Source organism: Chrysochloris asiatica, unplaced genomic scaffold, assembly GCF_000296735.1.
Source record: "Chrysochloris asiatica unplaced genomic scaffold, ChrAsi1.0 scaffold00095, whole genome shotgun sequence".
Lineage (NCBI taxonomy): Eukaryota > Metazoa > Chordata > Mammalia > Afrosoricida > Chrysochloridae > Chrysochloris > Chrysochloris asiatica.
The window spans coordinates 5521670-5538673 of NW_006408613.1; the positions used below are offsets into that span (position 1 = coordinate 5521670).

The 17004-nt window shown below is 37.6% G+C and overlaps 1 pseudogene; it reads left to right on the top strand.

Annotated features, from left to right (window-relative positions):
* The first annotated feature begins 5434 nt into the window (after nucleotides 1-5434).
* The window catches only part of LOC102826773, a 122355-nt pseudogene continuing 110785 nt past the window's right edge, over nucleotides 5435-17004 (top strand).

Genomic DNA, 17004 nt, shown 5'->3' on the forward strand with positions numbered 1-17004 from the left:
CCTTCTTTTATGCTAATTCCTTTCTTACAGCTTGCACTCCTTCCTTCAGTACCATCAGTTCTTGATCATATGCTACCTCTTGATATAGTTGAAATGGTTGACCATTTCATTTTATTATAGTGATTCTTATATTCTTTCCATATGTTTTTTTTTTTTTTTCCTTTTCCTGTCTTTTAAAAATGTTTCACTGTAAATTATGTGACAGTTTACATGGAAGAACATTAGCTTTACATTCATCCTATCTTAGATCATTTCATTCTTATGGTTACAGGAGTCTAGGATGGCCAAACTTCATCTCTCATAGTTTGGATGAATTGTCAAGAGAGGCCAGTCCCTGGAGAAGGATATCATGTTTGGTAGGGTGGAGGATGAGAGAAAAAGAGGAAGACACTCCGCAAGATGGATTGGTGAAGTGGCAGCATCAATGGATTCAAGTGTGGCAACAATAGTGAGGTTGGCCCAGGATATGGCAGTGTTTCGTTCTGGTGTGCATAAGGTCATTATGAGATGAGCAAGCTCTTCTAGTGCTATATTGTTGTTGTTGTTAGGTGCCATTGAGTCGGCTCCAAGGAGCACTCTGGCTGAACTTCTTTTCTTCCAACACAGATCTGTTGGCAGCCCATGGCACTTTCAATATTCTCCTCCAGCACGATAACCCCAAAGCATCAATTCTATGGTTTTCCTTTTTCACTGTCCAGCTTTTGCATGCATATGAGGTTACTGAAAATACCATGGCTTGGGTCAGGTGCACTTTAGACCTCAAGCTGACATCTTTGCTCTTCAACACTTAAAAAGGTCTTGTGCAGCAGATTTGCCTAATTCAATACGTTGTTTGATTTCTTGACTGCTGCTTCCATGAGTGTTGATAGTTGATCCAAGAAGAATGAAACCCTTGATAACTTCAATCTTTTCTCCATTGAAAAGAATATTGTTTTGGTCCAGTGGTGAGGATTTTTTCTTGACATTGAGATGTAATCCATACAGAAGTCTGTGCTCTTTAATGTTCCTCAGTAAATGTTTAAGTCCTCTTCACTTTTGGAAAGCAAGGTTGTATCATCTGCATATTGCAGGTTGTTAATGAGTCTTCCTCCAATCCTGATGCCATATTTTTGTTTATAGAACCCAGCTTCTTGTATTATTTGCTCAGCATACAAGTTGAATAATTGTGATGAAAAAATGGGGCAGTGCTTTGTTCTGTTGTGCATTATGTTGCTATGAATCAGAACTGATTTGATAACACCTAACAACAATGTTAAAAGAATAAGTATGGTGAAAGAATACAACCCTGTCTCACACCTTTCTTAATTTTAAAACATTCAGTGTTCCCATGCTCTGTTTGAACAATTGCCTCTTGGTCCTGGTACAGATTCCTCATGAGCAGAATTAAGTGTTCCGGAATACTCATATTTCACAATGTTGTCCAAAGCTTGTCATGATCCACAGAATCGAAAGCCTTTGCATAGTCAGTAAAGCATGGTAAACATCTTTCTGATAGTCTCTGCTTTCAGCCAAGATCCATCAGACATCAGCAATGATATCTCTCATGCCACGGCCTCTTCTGAATCCAGCTTGAACTTCTGAAAGTTCTCTGTAAATGTATGCTTGCAGCTGTTTCTATATTACCTTTAGGAAAACTTTAATAAAGCTTTAGTAAAGTTTTAACATTGTTGTTAGGTGTTGTCAGATCAGTTACAATTCATAGTGATGTTATGTACAACAGAATAAAACACTGCCCCATCCTGAAACATCTTCATAATCATTGTTAAGCTTGAGAACCTTTCTGCTGACACTATGCCAGTCCATATTATTGGGTGTCTTCCTTTTAGTCTCTGGCTGATCCTCCAATATGTCTGAATCATGATAGACAAAGTCTGGCCGTCTTGGCTTCTAAGGAGCATTCTGGCTGTACTTCTTTCAACACAGATTTGTTTGTCTTTTGGCAGAAAATGATACTTTTTTTTTATTAACTATTTTATTGTGAATTATGTGATAGTTTCCATGGGAAAACATTAGCTTTATATTCATCTTATCATATATCATTATATTGCGATTGTTAAAATCTCCTCCATGCATCATTAACCAACCAAAGACTATACCCGGCAAGCCTACCCACTGGTCGTCAGCACACAGACCCTCTCCCTCTCTGGGTCTAGAGTTTCCAGCCACTCCATTTCTCCATGTCATCATCTCTGTCTCCATCTCTGGTGTCACTGTTTCTCTGAGTAGTGTCCCGCACTCCACCTTTGTCCCTTGACGGTCCCAGGGGCCTCTGCTCCTGCCCTGCAAAGTCAACCACTCCTCTCCTTTGGCTACAAAATGTCTACCTTTACATTTCCAACCCTTACAATCAGTCCTAATAGTAATCATTCACTATTGTACCACATGAGTCTATCCCCATCTCCTTTCATCAGTCCCACCCACACAGTTGGGATATTACTCAGTGGAGATTCTACCTTCCTCCACGCCCTCTGGATCTAGTCTCCCTCTTGAAAACTTGTAAGCCGGTCACTTCTTGCCTTTGTAGCCCCCCATCCCATGATACTTTTAATATTCTTCTCTGCAACATAACTGAAATGGATCAATTCTACTGTGATCTTCCATTTTTATGGCCCAATTTTCACATGCATATGAAGCTATTGAAAATACCTCAGCTTGGATGAAGCAGACCTTGGTCCTCAAACAGTCATATTTGCTCTGAAAATATTGAGTCTTGTGCAGCAGATTTACCTAAATGCAATATGTTGTTTTATTTCTTGACTGCTGTTTTCATGAATGTTGATAGTGGAACCATGCAAAATGAAGTCATTGACAACTTCTACCATTTCTCTATTTATTTTGATGCTATTTATTGGTCCAGTGATGAGCAATTTTTTTTTGTTGTTGTTGTTTTGCATTGAGGTGCAACTCATACTGAAGGCTGTGCTCTTTGATCTTCATCAGTATTTTAAGTCCTCTTTGCTTTTAACAAGCAAGGTTATATCATCTGCATATCATAGGTTGCTAATGAATCTTCCTCCAATCCTGATGCCACATTGTTGTTCATGTAATTCAGCTTCTTGGATTATTTTATCAGATTGGACAAGTTAGTTGAAAGAATACAACCCTGGCACACACCTTTCCTGATTGTAAACTATTCTTTATCACCTGGTTATATTCAAATAACTGCCTCTTGGTCTATGTACAGGTTCCTGCTGAATACAATGAAGTGTTCTGGAATACTCATTCTTGTCACGTTGTCCATAGCTTGCCATGATTCACACAATTGAAAGCCTTTAAATAGTTAATAAAGTGTAGTAATGTCTTTTTGATATTGTTTGCTTTCTAACATGATCCATCTGATGTCAGCAACAATTTCCCTCATTCAGTGTCCTTGTCTGAAACCAGTTTGAACCTCTTGCAGTTCCGTCTCAATATATATTTGCAGGCATTTTTAAATTTTCTTCAGCAAAATTTTGCTTGCCTGTGATAATAGTGCTATTTTCTGATGATTTCTGCATTCCATTTGGTCCCCTGTCTTTAGAATGCTAATAAATATTGATATTTTAGAAATCATTTGGCCAGATAGCTGTCTTCCAGATTTGCTGGCATAGTTGAGTGAATAACTTCAGTGCTGTGTCAGTTTGTTGAAGTATTTAAATTTTTATTTTGTCAGTTCTCAGGATAGTAGGACTAAAAAGCAAAATCTAGAAATCATTTGCAAGAGATACACAGTAAACAATTGAAATTCATTGTGACAGGGTTTGAGGTGAAGAATGGTTTGATACAGGTAACTGCTTCAGTCTTCCAGTACTGCTATAAAAGAAATACCACAAGTCTATGGTTGTAATAAGGAGCTCTGGTAGCTTAGTGGTTACAAATCGGGCTGCTAACCTCAAGGTCAGCAGTTCGAATCTACCAGCAGTTCTGCAGGAGAAAGATGAGGTGTTCTGCTCCCATAGAGATTTACAGCAATGGAAACCCTGTGCAGGGTCACAATGAGTCGGAACTGACTCCACGGTACTTAAGAACAACATGGTTGTAATAAACAAGGATTGATTTTTCCACATCTTAAGAGACTACAAATCTGAAATTAGAGTGCTAACTCTAAGGGAAGGCTTCCTCTCTCTATTGACTTTAGGAGAAGTCCTAGTCTCCTTTCAATGTCTATGAGCATGACATTTCTTGAAAATCTACCTGTTATAGGCATCAATTCTTCTGCTGGATCTAAGAGGTTCCCAGCACAGTAATTCTGGGTCTAAAGTACTTGTGCCACTCTTGGCTCTTCTTTCTTGGTGGTAGTAGGTCCCTCCTCTCTCTGCTTTCTCCTGTCAATTTTTATCTATTGTAAGATTTAAAGTGATGCAGGTTACACTGCAGGGAAGTCCCCCTTATGTCAGATAAGTTCTATGGCTTTATTAAGAGTGTGGCATTTCATCCTAATCTCCTTATATCCTATTAGAGCCAATCACATCAAATTATACCATCATATAGCTGGCAAACCACTGAGAATCATAGCCCAGCCAAGTTAACACATATTTCTTTTGGAAAACAATTCAATCCATGACATTACACCTGTTGGTCCCTAAAAGCTCATGTTCTTGCTAGATGCACACTTACATCCATTATGTAATCACAAAAATCTTAAATGAGTTTCAATTTCAGATTGTATCTTGGTGCAACATTCTTCTTCATCTTTAAATATAGAATATAAATTATCCGCTTCCAAAGTACCTGGTGGACATTTCCATTACAAATGGAATAAACTGGAGGAAAATAATCAACAGAGGCTACAGTGCAAGTAAAATACCTAACAAAACAACTTACATTACTTTCAAGGCTTGAAAATAATCTTCTGTTTTGAGGTAGGGAACATCTTGCTCACAGACAATACAAGTCTCTCAAAATCATTTGGTCTAAACATGCCAAGACAATCACAGTTCCAGTCTTTATATTTGTTGTTGTTGTTGTTGTTATGTGCCAGGGAGTCAGTTCCAACTCATAGCGACCCTGTACAGGGTTTCCAAGGCTGTAAATCTCTACGGGAACAGAAAGCCTCATCTTTCTCCTGTGGAAGAGCTGGTAGTTTCAAACTGCTGAATGGGAGATTAATAGCCGGATCTGTAACCACTATGGAGTTAATTAATGTTTGACCAAATATAGCAGGTTAATTTTTGAGTTGATAATTTTGTATGGCCCACGAATGATGTTATACAATTTAGCAGAAAAATGATTCTCTACCCCTGATATCTACAAAAGCGCTGTCATCATAACTATTTGTGTTGGCCCTACTATTTGGTTTCTTGGCAGAGGTCTAGCAGTTTTGGGCTTCAGCTCAGAATTCCAGGCTCACTAGAATAGCAACTCTGTTCCCTTGGCTTTAAGTGGCTTTATTCTTCTAGATCAGTTGAGTGGCAACCCTTGGCCCCAGTAGACCCCATTCTTCTTCCCCTTGAACATGGCAGTCCCATCCCTTCAGTTTTGGGCTGGCAGCATTGGGATCCAGTCCCATGCCTCTAGCACTCATGAGCAGCAGCCCCACACTCTGGAGGTGAGTTTGTGAAATTCTGACTCTTTTAAACCTAAAAGGCTGTGGTCCACTGTTGGACAGCTCAAAGGCCATGACCCCTCATGTCCAGAGGTTGGAACCTACTCTTTGAGACTAAGGCAGCTCTGCTTGCCATTCTTATCTCTAGCTTTTCCTTCCTATTTTCTCTGGATTTTTAGAACCTTGGCTTCTCAGACCTCTGCCCTGCTCAGGCAAGCGTTACAAAGATCTTTAATACTACAGTTAAGTACCCAGTGGAATGCCATTCTGCCAGTAAGCATCAGTCTTAAAGCATTCAACTCTTTAACTCCTTGGACAGCAAGCCTATCTCCTTCAACAAGTGTCCAAAGGCACCCTACTCCACCAGGAGGTCTCCTGCTGAAAGGAGGAGACTTTTTATTCATTGTTTTACTCATGTTATTTGCATGCCTTCTTTCACCAGTCTCCTGGTTCTGCTGCTGCCATTCCTATGTCATTGCTTTCACTGTCTGTACTATTGCTGATGTTTCCGCTCTACTCTCTGAGCCCTAATCATAATTGCATTTGGTGTCCATAATTGCACCAACCATCTCTTCAAGTCAATCTAAGCTTTTACTATTAAGCATTTAAAGTCTTCCAGCCTCTATTCATCCATTTCCAAAATTGCTTCCTCATTTTAGATATCTTGTAAATCAGCACCCCTATCTTCCAGTATCAAGTAGCTAAGACAGTGACATTTTCAAGATAGAACAAGACTTAATTGATTAAATAAAATGTATATTTTGAGAGGAAAGTAATATCCAAGAATGATTTTCATGGTTTTTTGTTTGAGCAACTAGAAGAAGGAAAATTACATTAAGTAAAGCTTTGAAAGCATGAAGCAAAGGCATTTTTTTTTTAAATTAAGCACATTTTCGATATATTTTGTGCATGTTAGGATGATCTAGCAATTACAAAATGATGCTTGCATATGGGCAGAATTAGTGGAGCTGTTTCTTTAGCATGGGAGAAAGGATGGAATTTAGTACAAACTAAAGGATTGCCTTGGTTGGAAAATGAGTAGTTCCTCTATGGTAAAATGAGAGAAGTGTGCTATAAGATGCAGAGGAGTTGGGAAATACTATGCTTAAAGTATGTGGACATTTTATTTCTATTTCTATATAGCAATTCTAAGGAGATATGGTAGCATAGTGGTTACAAGTCAGCTGCTAACCTCAAAGTCAGCAGTTTGAAACTGCTGTCATTCCAGGAGAGAAAGATGAGGCTTTCTGCTCTCATGAAGATTTATAGCCTTGGGAAACCCTATGCAGGGTCGCTGTGAGTCGGAACCAACTCCATGGCATACCAACACCACCACAACCAAAGGAATTCTGTAAGTAGGAATTTACTTGATCTCAATGGGTATTGTCTTGTTTTTGTATTATTGTTTTTATAGGAAAAGCCAGGAAACAAGTTTTCCCACTAAAAATAGTGATACAAAGAAAAAAAAAGACGACATACAATAATCATCTAGGATACTGGGAGAATATATTGAAAAAGGATATTAGCGAGGTTTGCCAGGCAGTTCTGAAAGTCTAAGTGAAATTAGTGAGTATAAATATAAAATAAGATTTATTGACCTCATAAGTAGGGTTTTGTTTTTCTCTATGTTTTCTTTCAACTGTAAGGCTACCATATCAAAAGAGTCAGGACACAACATTTCACCAAAGTCTGAGTTTTTCCTAGTGAGTATGAAGAAAGATAAAGACAAGTAAACATAGGCTAGGAGTCAGTCCAATAAGACATTAAATGATGGACCAAATAATATGTTAAATATGACTAATGTGAGATCTTAAGGTAGTTGAGAGGCATTCTCAAGTTTGTAAAAATCAAAAGTATGTATCTCATGGTAAAACAATAATTAGAATAATATATGGTAAGACAGATGTAGTTATTTACCTAGGATATGATTATGGCAGCAAGTGCTACATTTGATGAAAGACATATGAATCGGATAGGAGTTAATGAAGCTAAAGGAAACAGAGGTTTGTGTATATTATTGTTAAGTGTGGTTGCAACTCATAGTGACCCTGCATACAGTTTCCAAGGAGCAGTTATTTGGTTTGAACCACCAACCTTGTGGTTAGCAGTCCAGTGCTTATCCTACAGTGTCATGCCAGACCCTGTGTGTACGTACAGGTGGCATATTATGTTGCAACATATGATATAGAAATATTTGCAGGTTTTGAACTTGAATAATGGCAATTTAGTAGGTTCAATCCAATACACTGATGCATATCAGAAATATTTATATTTAAATTACACCACCCATCTGTCAGTTTGTAGAACTTTGGTGACTTGCATGCCGCTATGATGCTAGCATTTTAAAAAGCAGGGTCACCTATGTTGAACAGGTTTCACTGGATTCTAGACAGTCTAGGAAGATAGGTCTAGAAGTCCACTTCTGCAAGTTAACCAATGAAAGCCCTGTATGTCACAGAATATTATTTTATATAGTACTGAAATATAAGTTTGCTAGGTTGTGGGAAAATACACAGTGGCTGCAGCAAAGAACTTGTGCTCACCCAAATCATGAAGATGGCCCAGGATTGGACAGCATTTTATTCTGTTGTACAGAAGGTCAATAAGAGTCAGAGCTGGCCAAAGATCAACTAGCAGTAAAAACAAACATTTATGTTTCCTTGGATCCTCAAACTATAGGGTTGTAGTAAGCATTATCCAATAATTATTTATTTTTAATGAAGATTAATTTAATTAACCTAGCTCTGTAGTTCAGTATTCAGATTTTTCCCTTCTTAAAACTACCTTATCTTCTGCCCTTTGGCTTGTAATGGCTGATGTTTTCCAATTCTTTTTATTGGCTTTATTTAGATATAATATTTTTATTCTCATAATGTCATTAGTTGTATAGATTCAGTGTCTTCTATGTGCCAATGGCTTCTAAACTTTTTATTTCCGCCTATGCAGCTCTTTCTAATTCCACCTTGGTCATATCTGTCCCTCAAAGAGCTCAAGGTTAACATTTCCTAGGTTTACCTTATTTACCCATAAAATTTATGATCCCAGTGGTTCCTTAACTTGTTATAGCATAGCTATTTACAAGACATCCTTATCACTAAATATTTACTTCAACATTTCTACCCCACAAATACATATATATATATTTGTCCATCAGTGAATTGTTTTCATCAAAACAACATAGAGACTATTTAAGAACAGTAACTTTTTTATCAGACTGGCCTGCATCTAGTGCTGGTGCAGCCATTTTTAACTATCTGATCTTTGTCAAGATACTTGAAGCCTTACTTTCCTCAGCTGTAAAATATGTCTAATTAAAACTTACCATATGGAGTCCTGGTGTGACACTGTGGGTTAATGCACTAGACTGCAAAACTGTTTGAACTGCAAGATTGGCGGTTCAAGCTCACCAGCTGCTCCTCAGAAACCCTATACAGGGTTTCAACCAACTCGATAGCACTTAACAACAACCTAGGGAGTCTTGGTGTAGCACTGTGGGATAAGAACTGAACTGCAAGGTCAGTTTGACTTGAGAGGTCAGTGGTTCAAACTCATCAGCAGCTCCTTAGAAACCCTATAGAAGGTCACTGTGAGTTGGAAGTGACACAAAGCATGTAAAAACAACTACAACAAAAAGAAAGATAAAGTAATATGTATAAAACATTTAACACAGAATCATTGCACATGCATAAATATTATTTCTTGTTAGCATTAAAAACATGTTCACTTACTTTGAGGTAAACATTCATGCATTCTTTTTTTCCTCCCTAGCATGACTTCCCTAGTCACTGCTTCAATCATGTATATCTTGAAATATCTCAACGGTTTTTTTTTTTTTAGGGATTTTATTGTGGATTGAGTGAAAGTTTACAGGGCAGATCATCAGTTTTACATTGAAACCTTGTTTCATTACAATGATTATAATCCTCTCCCTGTACCATCTGTTAATGGTATTTCTCTCTTTTCACTTTAGCTCTTTTTTTTTTTTTTTTCCCAAACACTCAAGCATATTTAATAATTTACACTACCACAGGGCACGTTCTGCAAGTCTGCCTCATGGCCGCCATCTCTTAGTCCCTCTCTTCCCATGAATCTAGAGTCCTCAGCTGTTACTTCTCTCCATGCCCCCATCTCTGCTTCCATCTCTGGTGTCACTGCTTCTCGGGATAAGGACTCACATTCCATGCTCTTCTACTTTGATGATCCTAGGGTGCTTTGTTTCTGGACTGTAAGATTAATTACTCACCCATTTTTGTTACACAACTTTTACCTTTACAATTGTGACAATCACAATTAGTCATCGTAACAGTTACTCACTATTGAATCATCTTATCCCCATCTCTTTTAACCAGACCCGTCTATACAAGATGAAAACTATTCAGTGGTGACTCTTTCTTTCGCCAAACCCTCTTAAACTAAACTCCCCCTTGAAACCCTGTAAGCCAGTCACTTCATACCCTTATTGCCCCCTCATTTAAGGTAGACAATGTCTAAATTGCCCATCCCTATTTACCCTGTGTACAGAGGGGATAAGGATATAGGTCTATAATTTTCCTTCTTAGTGTTGTCCTTCCCTGGTTTTGGTATGAGGGTTACACTTACTTCATAGGTTATATTAGGGAGAGTTTTCCATCCACTTCTATATTCTGGAATAATTTGAGCAGAATTGGTGACAACTCTTCCCTGAATGTTTGGTAAAACTCACCAGTGATGCCATCTGGACCTGGATTTTTTCTGGTTGGGAGTTTTTTGATTACCTCATCAATTTTTTGTGTTCTTTCTTGTCAGTTTCCTCATAGCTTTAATGTTTTCTTGGATTTTCATTTTGTTGTGAAGTATTAATTTTCTATGAGGCTACCTTATATTCCTTTACTTTTTCCCTCCATTTGATACAGTCTATTTTATCCTGTAATTTACCTGACTTTCTCAACATTGAAATCTCTGTTCCTACATGTTTACCTTCTTTCACATTGTTTTGATCATAGACTGACCTCCCAGATCTTCTAAGTTTGTTATTATAGTTTTGTTCTGATCTTGACTCTTCCACTTGTCGATTGAGTTTCAGATGGTGCTGCCACATATGTCAACCTCTGGTTGTTATCTGTTATTGTTGGTTCTCAGTTCATAGAACTCCCTTTAGGATGTTTTATAGCGCAGGGTTGGCTTTGAAAAATCCCTTAGCTTCTGTTTATCCTGGAATGTTTTGATTATACCATCACATTTTATTGACAGCTTTGCTGGGTAAAGGATTCTAGGTTGGCAGTTTCTTTTTCTTTCAGGCTTTTATGTATGTCTCCCCATTCCCTTCTTGAATGCATCATTTCTGCTGAGAGATCCAAGCTTAATTAGATTTGCTTGCTTTGCATGTAACACCTCTTTTCCTTAGCTTCTTTAAGGATTTTCTCCTTATCTTTGATTTTGGAGAGCTTGGTTATGATATGTCTTGGTGATTATCTTTTGGGGTCTATCCTATGTATTTAATTGTTCCTTTCCTGACTTCTTCTTTATTTTCTCAACTCCATTGTAGACTGTTTTGATACATTTTGTCATCGTTTTTCTGAATTCTTTCTAAGGCATTTTCAAAGCCTGCCCTCCTTCCAGTAAGGAGTGTAGGTCAACCTGCAGATCATTTGTCTCAGTCACTGTATCTTGTTTCTGGATATGTGCTGATATTATCCTCCATTTCTTAGACAAATTCAGTAGTTAACTGTGGCCTTAATACTTAGATGAGTATGTGTTTTGGTAGTTTTTTATGCTTTCTGATTGTCTTCGGATAGATGTAATCAGGAGATGTGCTTCCTTTTTCACTCTCCTAGTTACTAGACTCAGAGTAACTGTCAAAGGTGATGGCTGCCTACCTGGCATATGGCAGCTGGTATTAGTTCTTGCCTGAATAGTGGGATTTTATAGGGTGTGATTGTAGCTTGACTATATGACAGCAATTGCTTCTCTTCTTGGGTAATGTAAAGAGACACAAAACCCACTGAAGGTAAAGAGGGGTTCACAAAAAGCAAAACAGTAACAGCAAAAAAAGCAGATTGGATATTATAGTCTATAATTACAGAAAAGAGAGAGGAGACAAAAACAAACAAACAAAAACTCCTGTAGCCTAATATAAGTATGACTTAAATATCCTCTTTCAATTTCTTGCCTTCAAGGCCACCTGAGAAATTTCAAGCTGCCACTGTTGGTCATTATGACATAACTCAGTATTTAATTTTCAGCCTGTTTTGTTTTCAGTCTGTGTCTCTCCCAGTCCTCAATGCCTGGTTTTGACCTTTTTCCAAGTAATAAACCTTTCAGGTCTAACTACGGCCATTTTTTGCACTACCATGTGGTTTTAAGTGGAAATTGTTCCTTTAAAATTTTAGGAGCTCTGTGCACATGCATAGTAGAACCCTCTATGGTGGGGGAGAGTGCACTCACTCAGGCATCCCCTGTAGGCACCAGAATGGAGGTGCGCAGCCAGGGAGAGACCAAATAACAGATTTAAAAAAAAAAAGAATGTCCACACATTTATCTCCAAGGTTCCATCAGGTGTCAGTCCATGACGGCTCTGATCCTTCTCCCGCTTGGTCTCATTCCATCAGGTGTCAGTCCATGGTGGCTCTGATCCTTCTCCCACTTGGTCTCATCCAGGATGGCAACTCTGGGCCTGCTGAGCCTGGTGCATTCAAACGCTCTGGATTTCTTCCTTTCAATACAAATTCCACTGGTTATAAACCTTCAAACTTTTAAAATATTATTATATATGTGGTTCGGAGTTCTGGAACTGTCCCATGAACCTGCTTCATCCGGTATCCTGTGTTATTGCTGACAGAGATCTTCACTGCTCTTCTACCCTATCCGCTATCAAGACCTAACTCCCCTCAATGGTCTTTTAGCTGTGTGTCTTCACTTGCTTTAGTTTTTCTATTTCTTCTGTCATCTTAGACTTTTAAAAGAATGTCGTCTAACAAAAGACTGATATGCTATTTCATGTTTAAATAATTTGGAACCAAAGTAAAAATTAAGTCCAAATTTCTTTTAAAAGCCTGCAGTGACTTATGTATATATATATGCCCTGGTCTTACCAGACTTTATAAGTTTTATATCCATATCATGGCAAGTGCTATAATCTCAGTTATTGTATGTGTTGTTGTTGTTGTTAAATTGGTTCAGACTTATAGCAACTCTATTTATAACAAAATGAAACACAGCCTAATCCTGCATTATAATTGTCATTCTTCAGCTCATTGTTGTAACCACTATGTGAATCCATCTCATTGAGAATCTTCCTCTTTTTCATTGCCCCTCTACTTTTTCAAGCATGATATCTTTCTTCAGGGACTAGACCCTTCTTATAACATGTCCAAATTACCAGAGACAAAATCTCACTGACCTTACTTCTAACTAGCAATTGGGCTTTATTTTTTCCTAAACATATTTGCTCATTCTTCTGGCTGTTCATGAATAATTCAATATTCTACACCAACATTCTAATTCAAATGCATCAATTCTTCTCTGGTCTTCCTTATTTGTTGACCAATTTTTGCATGCATATGAGGTGTTTGAAAATACCATGACTTGGATCAGGCACACTTTAGTCCTCAGAGTGATATTGTAAGAAATAAATTTCTCCAATCATTATTCCCAAGGCACTCTCTATTCAACTGAGGTCAGTAATTCATTGGAACAGGTACACAGAGCTCAGACACCATATTACAATTATTGGATTTGTTAGGGAAATTAACAGGTTTCAATGCAGGATCAGAAAATTCTCAAGGAACAGTTCCTTCAGTAAGGTCAATGTCTCCTCATACAAACCCACAGGCAGAGCTTTCTCTGCCCAGGCAATGTTACAAAACTGTTTTAGAGCTACTGATAAAAATGTCATGGGGCACACCACTCCTCGATAAGTCTCATGATGAAGACACTTGGCTCTAACTCTGTGGTTTATCAAACTTAGCTCCCCCAATTAAATGTGTGGAGACACACTGCTGTGTAAGCAGACTTTCTGCCCAGAATCAGTCAGCTTTATTTACTCTGTATTCTGGGGATCTTACTACTCTCTCTTGGGTTCTGGCCTTTGGTTCTGAAGCTACAGTTTCTCTGTCACTCCTCTGGCATCACACCTTTCTATCTCTGTGCTGAGGAGATCCACTATGCAGAGATCTCAGGGTCCAAAAGACATGTTACCTTCCTGACTCTTCTTTCAGTGTAGAGATATTCCCCTCTTCTACTTCAAAGATATCTCATTTTATACCTGTGGTAAAGTTCAAAAGTTTTCACAATTAGCCCCTTTAGCAGTTGCTTGCACTGAATCATATAATCTATCAGCATATTCCCTTATCTTTGTTTATACAGACCCATCAGGAAAAAGTCATGTCATCTTAGAGTTTTTAAAGGATGTACTTCTATAACACAAGACTGATATGTCATTTCACGATTAACTATCTTAGCTACGAAAATTAAAATGGAGGTGGGAGTTAACAAAAACTATGGCTAGAAGAGACATAAAATAGTTCAATATACTGCAGACATATTTGCTCAACTCTTTAAAGAGGTTTTCTGTAGTAAATTTGCCCAATGCAATACATTTGATTATTTGATTGTTGATTGAATGAGAGTTTATTGTTTTGTTGTTGAGTGCCATTGCGTCATTACTGACTCATAGCAATCCTATGAACAACAGAATGAAACACTGTCTGGTCCTGGGTAAACTCACAATCATTGCTATGCCTGAATCCATTTTTGCTGCCACTGTACCAATCCATCTTGTTGGGGGTCTTCCTCTTTTACTCCAACCCTCCACTTTTTCAAACATGATATCTTTCTCCAGGGACTGGTCCCTCCTGACAATATGTCTGAAGTATGAAGGACAAAGATTGGTCATCTTGGCTTCTAAGGAGTACTGTGGCTGCACTTCTTCCAACACAGATCTGTTTGTTCTTTTGGCAGCCCATGGTACTTTCAATGTTCTCCTCCAACACCATAACTCAAATGCATCAACTGTTCTATGGTCATCCTTATTCACTGTCCAACTTTCATATGCATATGGGATTTTTGAAAATACCCTGACCTGGGTCAGGCACACCTTAGCCCTCAAACTGATAGCTGTGCTCTTCAGTACTTTAAGAGGTCTTGTGCAACAAATTTGTATAATGCAATATGTTGCTTGATTTCTTAACTGCTGTTTCCATGCATGTTGATGGTTGGTCTGAGTAAAATGAAGTCTTTGACAGCTTCAGTCTTTTCTCCATTGATAAGGATATTGCTTATTGGTCCAGTGGTGAACATTTTTGTTTTCTTTATGTTGAGATGCAATCCATACCAAAGGCTGTGATCTTTGATCTTCATCAGTAAGTATTTTAAGTCCTCTTCACCTTTAGCAAGCAAGGCTGTATCATCTGCATATCACAGGTTGTTAATGAGTCTTCCTTCAACTCGGATGCCAGGTTTTTCATCATATGACCCAGATTCTCAGATTATTTGCTCAGCATACAGGTTGAATAAGTTTCAATTACTGACACTAAATCCTGACCATAAATGATACAAGATGACTGTCAGATCTAGATATGCAATAGGTTGAAAAAAATGAATTAAACTTTTGAAAAATATATATTTTATGTGATTAATTTCTAAACTAGAGAAATAGACTATGCTAAATTACTTTGTGATCCTTTAATATATTCTTGTTACTTTATTGTTGGGAGTGATTTGAACTGAAAGTCTCAGATTTGGGGGCAGTTTACCTGAAGGATTGCAACTAAACAGTTGTGGTCCAGAAAATCTGGCTGCTCCCAGGTCAGGCTGGCCCCTAAGGAACTTGTAAAGCCTGCCTCAGGGAACAAGGAATTTGCAAAGTCTTTCATTGTATGTAGCCATGGCCTTCAGTTTAAGTCTGCAAAAACATCTCACTGCCCCATCTCTGTTTCCCTAGCAACTATATTCTTCTGATAAAGTCCCACTTACTTCTTGCATCTATACACCAAAATTTTTTTGCAATCTTTTCCCTGCCCCCAGCTCTCTCCTTTGATTTGTGTATGTAATAAATGAGCTGAATGTAAGACGATGTCACACTATCTCCATCAGAGTGCTGTGTCCCACCTGGTCCCAAATTTTCTTATTCTCATTTTGTGTCTTGTGTCTTTCTTTTTTTCTAATCTCCTGTCACCCCTACTTGGATTTAATCTATCCATGCAGTTGTGGCGTATACCCACTTGTCAGACATGGCACTTTATGAAGTAAAGTTAAATATTTTAAGACATCTGCACTAAAATATTCATATAAAGGAAAACAAATTTCCATATAAACCAGAAAAGTCCATTCCAATTCTAGGTACTTAGTAACACTGCACTTTCTAAATTAATATTTGCCAAGAACTGTATTCATTTTTTAAAACAAAAGCTCATTTATTTCAATAGTTTCTATTTGAATCAGCCATCATTCTTCTTATACTGTATAACTAGATATTAGATGTTAGGGCAGTGGCCTTGGTTATCTATACTTCATTTATTATCAATTTTGCTCCAGATCTGACACTTAATAAATAACAATAAAAACATTATGAAAGGAGCCTATGATAGAGTCATTGCTTGTGGATTATTTAAGTCAAAGTATATTATCAATTTCCTATTTACTGCTGAGTGAACAGCCAATGTATGGTTTCCCTGGCAGAGCTGAAATATTAGTGACACTAGCCAGCCAAATCCTAAATAAATCAATATAAATCCCACTTCCTTATCTAACAGCAATATTTCATATTCTTTTATGTAGCTGTGTCACTGTACACAGGTAGAATTGTGTCATATAAGGTATAATACCAATGCCAAAAATACTAGTATTACATACTATAAAACTGATGAAATTATTTTGTAGGCAAAATTACCTGTTATATATGATTAAAAATTTAAAGGAAAACATTCCAATTTAATCTTATAAATTCATTATATTAAATTTCTCTTTAAAATTTTACATTAAAAGAGATGTTTAACACAAACTGTGGTAGAAATGAACTATAAACATCTACTCACGACTATCGAGTAGATTCTAACTCATAGTGATACTATAGAACAGAGTAGAACTTCAGGAAATATGCATCCATTTATTGGCTAGCAGTTATGAGTGGCAAAAACTTAGTATAAAGATTATAATAGGGTTTCCAACACTCTAGATTTTTACAAGCAGGCAAGTTTCATTATTTTTACATTGAGTAGATGGTAAGCTTGAATCAGCAACTTTGAGGTTAACAGTTCAATGCCTAACTCATGGTGCTACCATGCCTCCTTGAAATTAACAATATGGATCTTTAAAATGATGCAAGTTAAATAGAGGAACTTTAAAATACCTATAAAACTCCCTCTTAGATGGATAAACAAACTATGGTACATACACACAATGGAATACTATGCTACCTTGAAGAACAACAAGGAAGCTGCAAGCCACCTCATAACATGGATGAACCTTGTTGAGTGAAATTGTTGTTGTTGTTAAGTGCCGTC